The 13,685-nt window shown below is 38.3% G+C and overlaps 1 protein-coding gene across 2 annotated transcripts in view; it reads right to left on the reverse strand.

The window, feature by feature from the left end:
* LOC149075191 (calpain-A-like) overlaps nt 1-13,685 on the reverse strand; it is a 199,731-nt gene that overhangs the window by 70,049 nt on the left and 115,997 nt on the right. The window lies entirely within an intron of this gene.

The following is a 13,685-nucleotide window of genomic DNA, read 5'->3' on the forward strand; positions in this document are numbered from 1 at the left end:
TCTTAGAGATGTCTCAAGTTTGAATTTTCCAGTCTATCATAAAAATTCTTTGAAGTCCTCTTAACAAATGTGAAGATTGATTCAATTCCAAGCTCTTTGTGAAGATCAGTTGATTTAAAAAATTTTGGTGCACCTGTATGCACCAAAATTCTAAGTGTTGTATTCTGAAAAATTTGCAGTTGTTACATATTACCTTTAGATGCATTATATCCATGTTGGAGCTGCATAAAGAAGTGATGGTCTTGTCACCTGTGTATACATCATTAATCTATTCTCTAAGCTGAGCTTAGATTTCGGATTACAGAATTTTATCATCTAATTCATTGTTATTGTTGCTGATTTGATTCTATTTGCTGTGTGATTTCGGAAATTGAGTCTATTATCAAACGTGATTCCAAGGTATTTTATTTCTTGGGTTGGTGTGATATTGTGTCTCATAATACTTAACGAAGTATTAATAGGCTTTCTCCTCGTTGTGAGCCAGATAAGTTCGCATTTATCATGGTTTAACTTGGCTCTATTAAAATAGTTCCAGCTTTTTCTATCTTATATATTTCATCCTGAATGCCCCTAACAGCAATGAGTGGGTCTTCATTAGAAATATTAGCAAGATAACATCATCTGCGTACATTCCTAGTAGCCCATTTGTCAATACCGGAAAATCGTCCATGAATATATTATGTACATATGAACCAAGGTTTGATCCTTGATTTATTCCTGCTGTTATTATTCCGCTTCTTGATAGATGTTCCCCAATTTTCACTTGGAACGTTCTATCCTTAAAATATGATTCCAGGAATTTAATTATCAATGGAGGGAAACCCCTTGTTATCATCTCATGTAGGAGTCCTTCCCTCTATATACAGCTTTACTGTAATCCAACGTTATTGCCGCTGTATATTCATTTTGCTTTTTGATTGTGGTCAATAACTCTTAAAAGTTGATGGCAAGTGCCATGCTTTGACTTGAATCCGAATTGTTCAATTATTTCAAGATTTAATCTGTTGATTGTATTTGTTATTCTTGTTATTATTGATTTTTCGAAAAATTTTTACACATGAGGTAAAAGAGCAATCAGTCTGTAGGTTTTGCTTCTTCACCAGATTTACCTTCTTTAAGTAGTACCTTTATAACAGCTTTTTTCTATATGTTTAGGAAATATATTAGTTCCATTAACAAAGTGAAGGTGTTAACCATTGATATAAAAACATTTAGTGTCAGAAGTTTTATTGCCTTTGACATCAACCCATCGTATCCTGGCGCCTTCCTTGGTTTTATATTTGCAATATTGTCCAATATTTCTTCTATCGTAATCGGGTAAAAAACTCTTTTATCCAGTGTTATATTTTGAGATAGAAATTTTTGAACATCCACATGAGTACTATCAATAAAATTCTGTGTTACAGTGTGTGTGTTGTTTGGGGAAAATTGTCTTTCGCATATGTTTACAAATTCATTTACTTTTTCTGCATCATTAAATAGAAGATTGCCTGTAGAGTCTCTGATGGGAGGCATTTGATCTTTTTTATACTTTAATTTCTGATATATTTTATATAAACTTCCATCTTCTGGAGCAGCCTCTTCAAGTCATTGTGAAAAACGACCATTTAATAAATTACTTATTTCCTTTTTTATTTCTCTTGCTTTTCTGTTATATTATGTTCTATAGCATAGGCGTAAACTTCTATATGGCCCATGGGCCCGAGCCCCCCCAACATTTTTGAAGACGCGGCTCAGCCCCCCCAAAAATTCGTATGAATATGGCTTATTCATTTTGCAATGATGAAAATTTTTTTTTTAACCAAAAGTTGTCCTAATTATGAATTAGTTAATGGAAACAATCTGCTCAAAATTTTAGTTCTTTTAAAAAATCTGGATGGTCTTTGGCTTTCTTGTTCCATGACAATACGTTTATCTCATTTCTTCCCTGCCGTTCAATCCCCAATCGCACCCTCCATCGGTTCCAATCCTTTTACTGCCAGAAGGCACGGCTGAGAGGAAGATTCTTTGAGGTGTTGAGGGGGCTCTTTCTTCTTTGCCTGTGGCAAAAACTGAGTGTTTCTTCTTTTGTTCACTGCGACCGGAGGACGGCCATGGCGCCGACATGAAAATAAGCCCAAAGATGCGTGGTGGGGGGGAGGGGGGAGGTTGAAAATTGGGAAGCAATGATATTGAAACCGAAATAAATTACACTCTATAAAGAATAGGTGCCAGAACCTAGAGGCTGAGGCCATTTGAGCCCCCCTCCCCACCCCGCCGCAATAAATTTTGTAAGGGGACTGAGCCTCCCCAGTAATTACTGAAAAAAACCATTGTGCAATGCATTCTCCCTCTCCTTCGTACACGCTTGAGTCCCGTATATGCGGGAGGACCAATAACTTTTAGGCCCTCCCCCCCAATGTTTTTTTGAAAAATATTGGGGAAAAAAGCACATTCTAAATGCCCATTCATAACAGATCTTGAGGACCGATGCCGAAACATTTTTCAAGCCCCTTTACAACAAAATTTGACTGGGGGTGGGTGTAGAACACAGAATCAAATAAACAACAAGTGAATTATAATATTGATTTTAACAAAGGAAATGAAAAATAAATGATAATTTTTCAAAGGTCCAAGACCAACCCCTCGACCGGGATTTATTGGCCCATTCGTTAAGTCACCACTACATTTTAACAATTAATACAAAATATTATCTTTATAACTAAGGGATTCCTGAACTATTTAGGTTCGCAGCACTCATGGAAATTTTAAATGTTGCCCAACACCTCAGCCAACGTCTTCCTAAAGAGTGTAGTCAACACCATAACCCTTGTTTTGTGGAACAGATTTGCACCCTCCACTAATATAATTTGACTGGCTCTTCGTTTTCGTAAGAATGCTCATTTAGGAAAGAAAATTAGAATTTTTTTTTGAATTTTTGAGTAGGAAAACTGAGCATCCTAATCTAAATTGTGCATGTGTATCAATAAAAATTGTGCATGTGTATCAATAAAAATTGTACAAACTGTATAATTTTTATTGATGACGTGACTGAAAAGGCAGTGACAGCAACGCCAATGAGGTATGTGGTATCCCCGCCCCCTCAACGTTTTCTCCCCTTCTGGTTGGGAATTTCGAAGATGAGAAACGAAACTAAAACTAATTCAATAAAAAGTTATCAATTAGGTCATTGCAAAGATGGCCTACTACACATTATCGGTGGGGGGGGGGGAGATAGCCTACAAGTTGGCTACAAGACTCATTCATTCATAAGAAAAATATCGCTCACAAATTGAAAAGAATTTCTTCAATTTAAAATGTAAAAATTAATCTTCAATTACCTAAGGAAGCAGGTTGGCCATCCCTTTATAAATAGTGAAATGCATGCACAATATCGGTATGTAAGTGCCGCAAAATGTATCTATTTAAAATTCAATAAATCATAAATAGTCAGTCCTCGGTATAACGTCACTCGGGGACCAAATAAAAATGACCGGAAGCTGCGATAACTTGATAACGAGTAATCCCATTTCACTAATTTTGTTGGCAAGGACTATAAAAGAGATGTTATAGGCATCCCCTATCCTGCACCAGGGCCTCAGGCTGGGGCCTTTGGTGGATATAGTGAATTTTTCGTGTGAAAAACAAAAAATGATAGGGGGTGGGGGGGATCGTCCCCCCCGCACTGGAGCCCTGTTAGTCCAATACCTTCTAAAGGTAGGGCCTCCAAAAAATGGCTCGGGGATCCATGATGTTCTTAAGTCAGCCACCTCGTTGGGCAATTTGCCTGTTGTGGCGTGGTATTTGTATTTGTAAAGCAGCTTGCTCTAGAAGGTGTTGGTTAGTCCCACCGTTGAGCGGGGGGGGGGGGGGGCATGTTTATAGTGCAATGTATGTCTGATGATAATAGTTATGACTTTACAACGAGATCTTTGGACGAGAGATCTTTTCAAGCCTCTCTCTCGGTCATCCGTTTATAAGATTTCAAATTGAAAATTAATTCAACAAAGAAAAAATTATAGGTTTTCTTTCCATGTTTAGCGAGAAAATTATTTTTCTATGAACACAGGACCATAGCGTGCCTTTTCAGGGCCCCCAGGGCACACTTTTTCTGGGGGCCCTTGGAAAGGATTATTATTATGCAAAATAAATGTACATTATTTTGTGGTGCCCAATTAGGCATGTGGCCCTGGTGCAATGCCCTGGTTGCCCCAGCCTAGTTAGGGGGCCTGTATGACCATATAGTAGTTATTCCAGACAACCAGCTTTCGCGGGTAGATAGGACAAGGCAAATCGCTTTGGGACAAGATCAAAGAAAAGCGTTGGGTAGCAGGATTAACCATTGAGGACAACAAAACACGTACTTCTGACACGGGCATCAGAAAAGAGCAATCACTAATTTATTTTTTCTTAGCTGAGGATTGTTTACTGTCTCTGTAGATCGGCTGGCGACAGAAGTATAAAATGCCATCAGTGAATCCTCTTGAATGCACTTCTGTACTATGCCTGTGACAGATACCCATTATGAGTTAAAAGAAAAAAGAAAAAAAAAGGAGAAAACTGTTCAACAGAATACACCCCAACCCCCCCCCCCCCCCACTTGTTAACTTGGGAACTGGTTGACGGGTCTATATCGCTTCCTGTACGATCTCCTTCCTCATTGTTTGTACACCCCTCTGGAGGTAGCAATGTATTATATGATAGCAATAATGAGATGGAGGGGGCCCGTAAAAGATCCCAGCCTAGGGGCCCTGCTTCAGGATGTGGGGGCCATGGGTCAAATCACCATTTGACCAGCCGAACTATAGTAGTTACAAAAGGTAATTGCTGACAAATGGTTGCGCACGAAGACGTGAGAAATTTTTCTGTTCAGAGTTGACAATACCGAAAACAGGATTGTCATATTAACTATAGCATATAAGAAGAGGAAGAAACATCCAGTTGTTTTTGAATCCAAGTGTCATCGTTGAGTGTTCATGTTACAAATTTTCAAGTCAACGCTGTTCGATCGTTGCATCCTTACTCATCCTTCACGATGAAGGAATCATCATCAAAGCCCGATTTGTAGCAGAGCAACAATAATCTTGGTAAGTACAACCTCATTAGCAGTTTCTCTAATTTTTTGGGAATTTTGCGATTGCATAAAATGTTTATACAGATATTCTTGAGGCCAAAAGCTTTTACGACGAACATTGTTTGGAACAAGATTGTTAAAGAAATCTAAAGTACAGTAGAACCTCGATTATCCGAGGGTGGATTATCCGGAGTTCAGAAATTACAAAACTGCGAAAGGTGAAAGAAAACCGACCATGAAATTATTGATCAGACAACACAAGAGATTTTGGTAATAATATTCGGTGATAGTGATTAGAAGAATGGGAACAGAGATTGTTATTGAAGTTATGATCAGTTAAGTCAGAGTATCCTATAATGGGCAATATCGCCCCTTGGGGACATGGAAAGGTCCGGGGGGGGGGGGATTGAGAAAAAAACAAATTCTGAAGAGGAGGACGATGAAACAAAAAGTTTGGGAAACTGCGAGTTGGATTATTTAAATTTGTTTTGCTTAAACAGTGGTCCCTAATAACAAATACAAATACAAATACAAATACAACGCCACAACAGGCAAAATGCCCAACGAGGTGGCTGATAAAAAGATGCCCATAAAAATATGGTTGTCATATGTTTCAAAAATACAGCAACCCAATTAAAAATGCAATTAACACAAATTACAAACAATATATACACATGATAAAATATTATACGATGCCCATAAAGATTACTTATGGTTGTCTTATTCTAAGAATGGATAGCTTCTCGATTTACCCCAACATGTTTATCGTATTTCTTTTTAAACGTGTCAATTGTGTTACAATTTACTACCTCCGGGGGTAAGCTATTCCATTTATTAACAACCCTATTGGAGAAAAATTCCCTGCGACACCATAACCTTGCATTGTCCCTCACCAATCGATACTGGTGTCCCCTTGTAGAAGCAGTCGATTGGCGGTGTACTAAAAGTTCATGGTCCATCCTATCCATCCCATTGAAAATTTTGAACACTTCGATCATATCTCCTCGACACCTGCGTTCATCCAATGTAAACATATTCAAAAAATGAAGTCTTTCTTCATAACTCAAGCCCTGTGTGCCAATAAGGACACGCGTAGCTCTTCTCTGCACCCCTTCAACCAAGTCTATGTCCCTCTGTAGGTATGGTCTCCAAAACCTTACAGCATACTCCAGTCCAGGACGAACTAAGCCTCGAAAAAGAGGAAGAATGACTTTAGGAGAACGCGAAGAGACCTTTTTGAAAATGAGACCAAGCATTCTATTCGATTTTTTGACAACCGCTGAACAATGTTCAGAAAACTTAAGTCGCTCGTCAATGAGAATTCCCAAATCGGTGACTCTAGTTGCATCCGGGATAGTGACACCATTCAACTCGTAAGAGAACCGTTGGTTGTTCGAACCAAAATGAGCGACCATGCACTTATCTACGCTAAACGTCATGCTCCATTCATTTGCCCATGCTGCAATCTTGTTTAAGTTGGTCTGGAGCAACTCCCTATCGCTTTCATTCCCGATTACCCCCATTAGCTTCACATCATCTGCGAATTTGCTAGTAATTCCATCGATACCCTGATCGAGTTTATCGATAAAAAGTGAAAAAAGTATGGGGCCAAGGACACTTCCCTGAGGAACTCCACTTGTGACGTCTGTCCAACCAGAGAATTCCCCGTTCACCATAACTCGTTGCGACCTATCTCTTAACCACGATTCTATCCAATTCAGCAAGTTGCCCCCTATTCCAATCTCGTGTAAACGCTTCAAGAGTTTGCCATGTTGGACCCGATCGAATGCCTTCTGGAAATCAAGGTAAACAACGTCGACATTTTTGCTCTTACCCAAAGCCTTAGTCACGTAATCATAGAAGCAAAGGAGGTTAGTTACACATGACTTCCCCTTCCTGAACCCATGCTGATTATCCGACAATACATTATTCTCGTCTATCCACTTCACAAACTGCCTTTTGATGATAATTTCCAAAATTTTCGAGAGGGAGCTCGTCAAACTCACTGGACGATAATTAGACACCACTTCTCTACTACCCTTCTTAAATATCGGAACAACGTTAGCCAGTTTCCAATCTCTCGGGACGATACCCTCAGCAACACTACTCCTGTATATCTGTGCGACTGGCCCCAACAATTCATTAGCACCTTCCCTGAGAACCCTGGGATAGATATCATCTGGTCCTGGTGCTTTGCTTGCACATACATTTCTTAGAAGATTTAGGACCTCCACGTCTTCCACTTGAATATCGTTGAGCGTTTTATTACCCCATGCAACACCCGTATATCGAATATCATTATCTCCATTAAAAACCGACGCGAAAAAGTCATTGAAAGCACTACACATGCCTACATTGCTCTCTACTTTTGAGCCTCCTATCGAGAGGGGGCCAACTGTCCCCTTACATCCATTATTGACGTATCGAAAAAATGATTTTGGGTCAGAGCCAATGTTATCTGCCAACCTAGATTCAACTTGCTTTTTACTATCCCTTATCGCTTTCTTCAACAGTCTTCTTTTATCAGTAAACAATGATAGGTCACCTCGTCCACTTTTATACTCTCTGAATGCTCTTTTCTTTTCAAGATAAAGGTTCCGCACGCTATCCGTGAACCATAGAGGGTGTGATGTACAAACACGCTTTTTTCGAACAAAGGGTATGACGTCGTGCAAAACAGAGGACAGCTTCGTACTAAATTCTTCCCATTGACTTACCACCCCTACTGATTCCAACCGGTCTTTGAAAACTTCCGCTAACCTTCTTCGCAAAACATCAAAGTTAGTTCTCCGAAAACAAGGAACCAATCTTTTGTTATCAACCTTACCCGAGGAAAAGTTACAGTGAAATCTGACGATACGATGATCACTGGAAGAAAACTCTTCCCCCACCGAAACATGTTCAACTAGATCCTCAGAACTAGTAAGAACTAAATCCAAAATAGCAGTACCCCTAGTGGCTTCTGATACATGCTGATACAAAAAATTTTCGAGCACCAACTTAAGAAAGTCTCTTTCATACTGATTTCCAGATGAAAGGTTCTCCCAATCAATACCCGGGTAATTGAAATCCCCTAGTATGAGAACCCTCTTTCGCTTACACATGTAGGAAATTTCATCGTGCATTTTGGCGATGTAGTTTTGATCCCTATTCGGTGGATTGTAACAAACCCCAACAATAAGCTTATGACGTCTTTTGTTCTCAAGTTCAACCCATATGGTTTCAATATCACTTCTCTGTACGTTACACTCTCTAGCCTTCAAACATGATTTCACGTATATCAACACTCCACCCCCTTTCCTATCAGATCTATTTCTCAAAAAAGTATCGTATCCGGAGATGTGTAAGAAAGATTCATCCCCATCGTTTGCCCAAGATTCTGTAATGGCTATAAGATCCAAGTCCTCCACAACTATCATAGTTTCTAAAAAATCTTTCTTGTTACCCAAGCTCCTGGCATTTATTAACACACATTTTAATTTGCCCGGTGGTTTGTTGTCAATCGAGAAGCCATCCAAGTCAGAGGTGGGTAATTCCCCGTCAGTACTGTTGTGATTATCATTAACTAACCCGCATTCCCGACTACGTGGTCTGGGAGTAAAAAACCTGACCTAAGACTATCGTAAACCTCCCAGACCCCTCTCTTATTTAGATGGATCCCATCCGAACGAAGCCACCTATCGGTAAATGCGGGAAGCTCCAAGAACGTGACCCCAAGTGAGGAGCAAATGTCCTTCAGGCCTATATTGAATTGGTGGAAACAAGGAACAAAATAAGTCGAAAATAATTTGTGTAAAAAAAACATCTTATGACACCGAAATTTTTTGGTTTTTCTGCAAGTCAGGACCTTTGACTTGAAGTGCCCCTAGAAAAAAGTGGACAATTATAACCCTGCATAAATAGGGTCAAAGATGTTTAGTTTATTAGCGAATAGAGTAAATACTATGCTGTTTAAATTAAATGGGCCACTTCATGCAGAAACTAGGACCGGTTCAGAAACTATATAATTGTATAACTAGGTTCTTGTGTGTATTTTTTGCGTAAATTTAAATGTGAGTATTTGACATGAACAACATGAGGATACAAGAAATATTTATTTTAAATCAACGAAATGTATAAATATGCGTTTCATTCGAACTGTTTGCTATTGCTGCTATGTTTGGTTATTCCTGGTGATTTAAACCGTGGTTTTCGATAGGCCGTGGTCAGCATTACATGATTGAAAATTTTTATATCGTTAGGTTATTAAGTTATTTTTGTTAAAATTAATTTTTAGGATAAAATATGAATGGCATATCTATCACGTGGGTGTTTATGGTAAAAACTGATACCAATTGATTTATTGAAAATGATTGCAAATAAGATAATGCTTGACCAAAAATAATTACCGGTCCTGCAGGTCCTTCAACGTTGAAAGTTTTTACATACATCAGTAGTATATGAGCAAAAAAACACTATACGTTGAATATAAGTGTTATACAAATACTAAAATTTCGGTTAATAAGCACTCGCTCAGACGTATATTATATGTAAACAAAGATTTTCCCCCTTCTGATTTATGAATTAAAAAAAAAGTATTTATACTTTTACTGATATCAGTATGACTTCAGTATTATACTAATACTGAAGTGTTTGTTGTTAACAAAAATAAGCGAGCTGCTATGCCAATGGATTTTTGAACGTTTGCTATCTGCGGCACACCATAATATTAATAGCAACTGATTACCTATGTTGGCCAAATAAAATCGAAACCAACGTTTTTATACCCTCTATGGTTCTCTTCCATAAAACGTATTAAAAATTATTTTTTTTCCAGAAACCGATGTAAATTGGCACTGTTAGCATATTTTTAACTGAAACAATACATCATCACAGCAATTTAATTAATTATACTGGATTTAACTAGCTAAAATAATTAATTAACGGTAAAATATTGTCTGCCTTAATTTTAATGTTATCTATAAACAGATAGAATTTTGCTCAGCAAAGTTGAATAGTTTCGTCCTTGAATTTTATTTCCATTTCCCTCAATTTGGTGCTATAATATAAATCTCTGAGCACGTAAAATTGGGTAGATAGATAAAAATTATTGTAATTATATAGCTGTACCTTGTACTGAAATGACACTAAAGGATGTACTTTCTGAAATACCAAAAAACCTGTTTGTGTTTTTTGACCATTTACCATGTCTATTCAAAAATCAACGGGACTATATAGGGTTAATGCGCAAAAAAGTTGCTCTTCCTTCACATTTTTTTAATTGATGCAATAAAATTATTGCATCATTGATTTCATAATGAGATTATCACCATATCAGATATTATCTACACCGAACTTTTGTCATTAATTACTCAATAATAATTTTCTCATTATTAATACGTGAAAGAGCTCGAGCTCAGTATGGTGTTGCATTTTTCCTCTCTTTAAACACTGAACTCACTCAGACATTTTAATATTTTTGTTTTGTTTGTTTATATTGAATTTTTTGCAAATCAAATACGGTACTCCTGTACTATATTGAAATGCACATTATTGAACACAAATGAAATGAAATTAAATATTTCTGCTCGAAGAAATGCCGACCAACAAAAAACCAAAATATCAAATCGTAATATTTTCAGTGATTTTGTCCTCTTTCCCCCACCCCTAAAGAGAAAAAGAAATGAACATGAAGTAAAATCATTTGTCAAACATTTTATAGGATAGCGGCTCTGGCTGCAGAAGCCTATATGACCATGCTTTTTGAATTTTTCATCGAGTATAAATTTCAATACTGTTTTAAAACATTGAATGATTCCTGTTTTGATGTCATTTGAATACAGCCGATCTTGACAAAACAAAAACTATGTAGGAAACAGCCATATTCCTGAAGAGCCAAGCATGGTTTTTGCTGAAGAAAAACGGTCCGAAATGATGTTTTTTAGATTTTTTCAGGACTTACGGAGGACCCCCCCCCCCCTCTCCCATGTTGAAAGCCACACTGTTTTCGTCATCCTATGATTCCACTCTAGCAATCACATGCAGAGAATGTTTGGTGCCGATACCGATTTTCTAGTCGCCATGGTGACCTGGAGCCCGAGATTTGTCAAGCCCTGATATATAGGGACAGGGTTCGTACTCTCCTTGAAAATCCTTGGAGAAAAAGTTCATTTTCAAGTCTTTAAAAGTCCTTGAAAAAAATTATAATCATTTTCAAAGTGTTCCTGCGGATGTGACCACGGAATGGAGGTGGCTTCAACAATATCTGTTGCAAGTTCCGAAATGAACTGACTGCTAACGGAGGTTGATTGTTGACCGTAGATGCACGCAAAAACAGTTCTATAAAACAGAACTGATTTTTTTCAAAAGAGCTGAACTCGATGCTTTATTGACATTTTTCTTGAATATATAAATCGAACAACACAGACGAATTTTTTGTTTAAGTTTATAAATAACGCATTTTTGTATTTCAAATCTTGAAAGGAACATCATAACAGTGCTTGAGGTTTATGAAACAGCTGTGTCAATATTAGTGCTGTATTTCGAGTAATTTTTTTTTGTAATATAATTTTTTCTTGATTTCAATTTCATGAAATATGGTTTTGAATTACAATAATTTTTAGTTTTCATAGGGAAATTTTTGCGGAAGAGTAAGGTAGAGATAACGTTTCAGTTATACGATTTTTGCATTTATACGACGCTTTGACCCGACTTCGGCGACGTGCTTAAAAACCTCGTTTATACGACGCGACGAATAAACGAGATTCCATTGTATGGGGGCTTGAGCCCCCCCAACATTTTCAATAACTTTACGCCCTTGGTATAGTATGGGTCTCTTGTGCTTTGCCATACTTTTCTAAGTCTATTTTTAGTCTGTATCTCTTCTTTAAACCATTTAGGTAACCCCAGTGGATTAGGATTTACAATTTTTTCCGTTGTTGCCTCGTTTATTGCTTCCTTTATGGAAGTTGTTAGTTCATTTAACATGCCGCTGTGGTGGTCGAGTAATCATAGAGACGGATTCGCATCGCGAGGATCCGGATTCGAACCCCACCGGCGCCACATTGGTGGTCGGCTGAAGTTGGTTTTCTGTGGTTCCCAATTTCAAGGCGCGAATGCGAGCCGATCTCCCCGTTAAAAAGTCTCGCCAGAGAGAGCAACAGGCCTACAACGTTACAAATATTCAATCCTTACACTTCACTTAAGATACGATTTGAAGTATAGATGGCAGCACTGAAATATCAGACACAACACTAGCTACACACTCAGACTGTTAGGTGCACTCACTTTGTTCCAGACTCTGCCACGAAGCTGGGCTGGAAGAGATCTCGGCAACGGGATAAGTCCGGTGGCAGAGACCCTGGCATTCATTCAGTTCATTTAACATATCATCAGCATTTTCTTCTGTAAAAGTATTAGGAACCAAAATAGGATAATCTTGTAATTTTTCTTGATATCTATTCCAGTTTGTTTTTTCTGATTTTTACCATTTTTTGTAGAATATCAAAATCCATAACAATCTCCACCGACATATGATCTGAATCCAAAGCGTTTATTACCTTTGTTTCAACATATACGGGGTGATTATAAAAAAACTATCCCGACATATGGGCCCCTAACTATCATACCATTCACAGAAACTGAATGAAATTTTGGCATAAGGTATTTTGAGGTATGCGCTCAAGAATGATATGGAAAACAACAGTGTCACTCTAACAGTTACGGTTACAGTGAGAAAATTTCGAAAATATCAAATGGCAACACCAAGTTTTTTGTATTGGAATGCGATCTCCATACTGAAAAACACTAAATAGCGTTGGAATGGCACGTTGGATAAGTTCAGTAAGGTACTGGAGGAGTCAAATGCGTCGTGCGCCGCGCGTTTTGCCGATGTTCTCTTCACTCTCTTGTCTGTTTTCTTTCCCTTCAAACCGCAGCATGCAGACGACAGATTAGCTGATGCTACAGCCGTATACTATATGGCCGCTCTGATCTGATGCGCCACGCAGGACCGTCATTTCAACTTTTGCCGGGGGGGGGGCGCAAAGAACATGTACTTAAGGTATGCATATATATATATATTTGTATATATATATACCATTTGTAGTGTATTTTCAAAGGCCAGGGGGGACCGCCCTGGCTGCCCCCGACCCCCCCCCCTTCCTTAAATGAGGGGCTTGGCGTTACGCTAGGAAAACACAAACGCGTAACTTGATTATGTAACACGTTTCTGCCACCGTCAAATGATCCAGTTCGGTTCACAAGGCGCAAAAAATCTATTCCTAGGAAAACCCGGCTTTAGAGAAAAAATATCATGACCTACACTTGCAAGACGAGAAATCTATAACATTAGCCTACCTTACGAAGAGAACAAGCGCCAATCGTGAAAGAGGACACTCGAACTTGGCTTGTAACGGGATTGGATATTTTTGTTTATTTTCACAAAGTGGCAACCCCCTTGTTGAGGGAGAAGTTTACTTTGGCGCGGTGTTTGGCGCGTAAATGACCGTTACTAAAATGACACGTCACAAAAACTCAAAACGATATAACTCCCTTAGTATTCGTCCGATCCTAAAACGGAAAACCCCTTTCTTACTTTTCACAAGAAATCACGTGTTTAATTATTGGGAGTATTCACTTCTAATGTCAATAG

The sequence above is a fragment of the Pholcus phalangioides genome, unplaced genomic scaffold (genome assembly GCF_987345545.1).
Source record: "Pholcus phalangioides strain wild (caught in Gottingen) unplaced genomic scaffold, Ppha-v1.0 ptg000015l_1, whole genome shotgun sequence".
Taxonomy (NCBI): Eukaryota; Metazoa; Arthropoda; class Arachnida; order Araneae; family Pholcidae; genus Pholcus; species Pholcus phalangioides.